The sequence below is a fragment of the Neodiprion lecontei genome, chromosome 7 (genome assembly GCF_021901455.1).
Source record: "Neodiprion lecontei isolate iyNeoLeco1 chromosome 7, iyNeoLeco1.1, whole genome shotgun sequence".
Classification (NCBI taxonomy): domain Eukaryota; kingdom Metazoa; phylum Arthropoda; class Insecta; order Hymenoptera; family Diprionidae; genus Neodiprion; species Neodiprion lecontei.
Window position 1 is genome coordinate 10,391,649 of NC_060266.1, and position 5,172 is coordinate 10,396,820.

Below are 5,172 nucleotides of genomic sequence, written 5' to 3' on the forward strand. Positions count from 1 at the left end.
GCAGAATATGGTACAGAGGGGGTACAGCCGTAATTATGGGCTGGGACGTAACAATACAATTCTAAGAAAAAGAATAAATCAACATTAATTTCTAATCAGGATTTTTCGGTACCGTTCCTGTTCTCAGTTTTACCTGCGTTATTGTAAGAGCATTTCAAGTTTTTATAAACAGTTTATAAAACATGGCACTTTGTCTAAGATTGTTCTGAGTTACGAATTCTTATTCAAAGGCGCTTTGCCGTAAAGATTCTATCTTTTCAAATTCGAATGGCTCGTATATTCCAAGCTTAAGTGACACAGTGGAGCGGTTTGCTATCCAACAGATTTGACAATACGCGTGACTCATTGTCAGAGGTGTGCTTCACTGCCTATTAGTGACGATCGTTCTGGGGCACCTCTATGTATACCAAAAACCAGATAGTCAAGCGCAGTCGCAAATTGCCACGTTCGTGGTTCGTTCTCGTCAGTCTCGATCATTATTGGTATTTCCGGTCTTGTTCGGCAGTGTCCTAATGTACCGGAGTCAACTGTCGGTGTATTGGTATCGGTCAGCTGGTCAGTACAATATATTGTATTCTTAAGCGGGATACCGACCCGGCTACCAGCTATATCATCGCAAAATGCTGTGTCATTACTACGAAATCAATTCACTGTTTTTTGAACTTGCAGTCAAATTCAATTTAAAAAAAGGTCTAGCCGGTTAAGAATGATGAATATGCCCCCACCAAATTTTGTGGCACCGGTTTTTTCCCAAGTTCCTCACCTAAAAAAAAAATTTAGTGCAAAATTACAGCTTTCTACATCGATTTCGAGGGGTTTTTCTGATAAAGAAACGTGTTTTTTCAAATTTTTTCGGTTATTAAATACTAAAAGGCGACCGAAAAATCTGAAAAAATTCTGAAAAATCAAAAACATGTTAACATTTATGGAAAAAATATTTGCAACTTTTTTTATGCTAAAGCCTATTATTAATTATCGAATCTTCCTCTAAAAAATATATTTTGTAGTGTATATATTCTGCTACTATTATGACAAAAATTGACGTGATTCTATTATTGATTTCCTGCGAATTAAAAAAAAGTCCCAAAATTCGGCCTGCAACACATTGAAAAAAGAAAAACGACAATATTTCACATTTTTTGATGAGAATCTATACATAAATCGTTCTTTGGGTTTAATTGTTGGGTGATCATGGTTGGAGTAGTTGTGAGACATAACAAATAGATGTAATCAGTAGGATTATATTGCTAATTGGAGTTTATTAATAAATGTTATTAGTATAATAAGTGTAATTTGAGTTTCCATAAATGTCATTGATCAAGCATTAACTCCTACTATTTATATTGCTACATATTTAATCTTCATCTCTATCACTGTTGATTACGGCATTGACCTCTTCTACATCAAAAAGTCCTGTGAGGATTTCAGATGGTCTTATGATTTTCGATAGATATCGAGCATTAGATAGATAATAAACGATCGCAGCAATGTGTGAACAGCAACCAACGGTTCGTTTGCCATTTGGACAATCACAAACATAACGGCGAATTCCAGAAGATCCTTCGGAATCACGAGTATAATCGCTGTAGCATTTATAAGTTTTGCTATTAATGTGTCTCGACCTCACAAGAACTTGAACGATTGCGTGATTTGCATCTTCTAATCTCTTCAAATGATTGAGTGCAATATTTTCATCCTCGTCCATCATTTCAGCAAGGTAAGATACTACTTGAGATAGCTGGTATGAACCAGTGAAGAGTATCTTCAATTCCTTTTCGGTCAGCTCCGGGCAATCAAGCAAATCAGCTGATGCTAATTGTTGAAATTGCGTTTTTCGGCGATTCCAACGCTCCAACTCTGCCTCTTGTGCCAATGAATTCTCGCTATCACGCCTAGACTTCATTTGCTCAATAATATCATCCCTGATGCCAACATCAGAATTCAACCTCTTTCCAAAGATATTATTCAGATAGCAAGCAATCCTGAAGAGTGATTTTGGGAGAAGTTTATTATCTAAAGAGTGATGCATTAGCTTATATTTCTGGTCAAGGATGCCGTGAACTGTTTCGACCACCCAACGAACTTTTGTGACCCATCGAGAGTTGTCCGACTCTTCAGTTGTGAGCTGACTACGTTGTCTTTTTAATGCTGGCATGAGTACTTTATATTTTCTCTTTTCTAATTGCTGCACCACATCTCGGAATCCTCGATCAACTATACAAATGTCACCTAGCCTCATGATTCTTTGAAGACCATTCGGATTGTCTAGCAGTATTTTAATTATTTCGGCATCGTTTTGAGTAGCGTAAAAAGGCCCTTCCATCTCAACAATGTACCCATTCATCGTGCAAATAGTAAAGGGTTTACATAATGGGACCTTTTCCTGTCCAGAATACGATTTTCGTTGATAGTTGTTGTTCGTACTCTTCTGATGCCGAATGTAAGTTCCATCAAATATTAGCACTAATTGGTCCTTGAGCTCATACAGTTTCTTAACTGTATCCGAAGTTTTATGTTCCACAAGATCATCCCTTGATTCGCTAAAATATTCAAAACCCTCTGGTAAAATATATTTCTTAAAAGAGTTTACGACTTCTGCACAATAATCTGAAACTTGCTGGTCACGATCAAGTCCTAGTACAAATGCAATTATAGTATTCGAATTCCCAGTCCTCATTTTGAAAAGAAACACTACCAATGCTTGCAAAATGTTACGGGTCTTGGAATTCCTCATCGATTTCATTTTCCCAGACAGCTCATTCAGATTTGCGTAACTAAGACCAGTCAATACTTCCAGACGTTGATCAGATAGAGTACCATCCCTAATTTGATGCTTTAATTCTTGGCCATTCGACAAGTCATTAAGGAAAAACGTCAAGTCTGATACTTTAATCATACTGTTACCAGCATGTATTTTCAACGCAGCTAGGTCATCTGAATAGAATTTTTTTTTCATCAGATGAGTTGGGCAACAACGATTTCCCTGAGGAATGAAGATCTTTCTTTCCTGGAATGCTTGCAATCGAGCTTCAGAAGGGACAGTGACGATTGGTGATGATGAGTAAAAAGAAAGCAGTATTTGTGAGTTGACACTACCCGTGGAAAAGGCAGTTCTACCAATTCGACATTGACTGGCTCCTGCACTACAAATGATGGGTCGCCAGTAGACGATTGTGATAGAGTGTTTGTGGAACTTTGTGAAGGTATCACTGTAGAAGATTGTTGTGAAGAAGTCTTTTGAGACGTGTGTAAAGAAAGTAAAGATGTCTGCGTTGGCAACTCATAGAGGTCTGAATGTTCATCATCAACTTCTGGCATAGAACATTGGCGAGATCCACCAAACTCTGTTGCTTGTTGTGATCCTGATGCTCTTGAGCCAGATATCGATAATGATTCGGTGCTATGTCTATTACTTTTGCTGTATAGAATCAACCTATAATGATCGCAGAGAATATCCCCAAGTTTCAAGACTTTGCCTATTCTTACAGAGTATTCCGAACATTTTCCATTATCGTTTATTCTTTTTCGCTGTCCCTTTAATGCGCTAAGCATACGAGAACAGTATGCACATCTCGTCGAATCTGTTGTTGAATCCGAGCTTACTTGAGGCGTTAACATAGTGTATTACTGATGTTGATCAATCGCTCATAAGTTATTCTGAAACCAATAACTTGAAATTAAGATGTTGTGTGGGTGCATAACTTCTAGTATGAAAATCTAGTTTTCACTGCGAGACCCATGCTTAATGATGGACGAAACATTGATAAAATTCTTACCAACAGCACGGCTATTTGTGTTTCATTCTTTGTCTCGAGTATCGTATAGTATGGATAGAAATTCATACATTTGTAGCTAAGCACTGACTAGGACTTACACTGAATATTCTCACTGAGCAGATCATAGTTGACGAGTTGAAATCGTGAAGTGAAATGACTAAGCAGGCGCGTGAGCGCTCCGCTTATGTGTTTGTATTTACGTTCGGAAACATATGCGGCGTTTCGCTGAGTGATGGGGGATGCACAACACGGCGTAACACAAGTCCCCTGCGTCTCGCGCTCACCCGTTACGTCGAGAAGGTTTGCGCACCTCGTTTGCGCTGTTTGGGGAATAGAAGTTTCTTGCGCTCAGTTGCGCGCTGTATCCCGAAAAGTCGATGCGCATACCTTGCGTGCACCACACATTCAATTACGACGTGTGTCAATTTAGTTGTATAGGATAAGACAAATGATTCACTCTGTCACGATGGAGAAATAAATAAATAAGTAGGAAAATGGGCCTGGTGTCCGAAGTATCTAGATCGATTTCGAGGTTCAATGCCGTTCAATACATTTACACTAGCGGCGCCACTTGAGCTGTGTAGCTTACCGAGAGCCATGCTGATTTTTTTATCCATGTTATTGTAAAAAATCGGACAAACTCCATTTCAACCTTGTTAATCGACGTCGAAAATTTCAACATATCCAAAATCAGCGTGAAAATCATATTGTTTACATCTGTTTGTTATGTGTCACAACTACTGCAGCCATGATCACCCGATAATTTAACCCAAAGAATGATTTATCTATGGATTCTTATCGAAAAATGTGGAATTTTTGTCGTTTTATTTTTTTTCAATGTGTTGCAGGCCGAATTTTGAGACTTTTTTTTTCAATCTGCAGAGAATTCATAGTAGAATCTCGTCAATTTTTGTCATAATAGTAGCAAAATATATACACTATAAATATAAAATATATTTTTTAAAGGAAGATTCGATGATTAATAATAGGCTTTAGCATAAAAAAAAGTTGCAAATATTTTTTCCATAAATTTCAACGTGTTTCTGATTTTTGAGAATGTTTTTAGATTTTTCGGTCGCCTCTTAGTATTTAATAACTGCAAAAATCGAAAAAACACGTTTTTTCGTCAGACAAACCCCTCGGAATCGACGTAGAAAGCTGTAATTTTGCACAAAATTTTTTTTGTAGGTTAGGAACTTGGGAAGAAATCGGTGCCACAAAATTCGGTGGGAGCAGATTCTCCATTTTTATCCGGCTAGACCTTTTAAAGCAAGATTCATGGTTATCCTCGAGACGCGAATGAACAAGACCTGTGTAATTCAGCTGTGCACTTCACAATCAGACTGCCAACGAGTTGACCGTCGACGTCCTATTTATACCGATCTTCGCTGTTCGT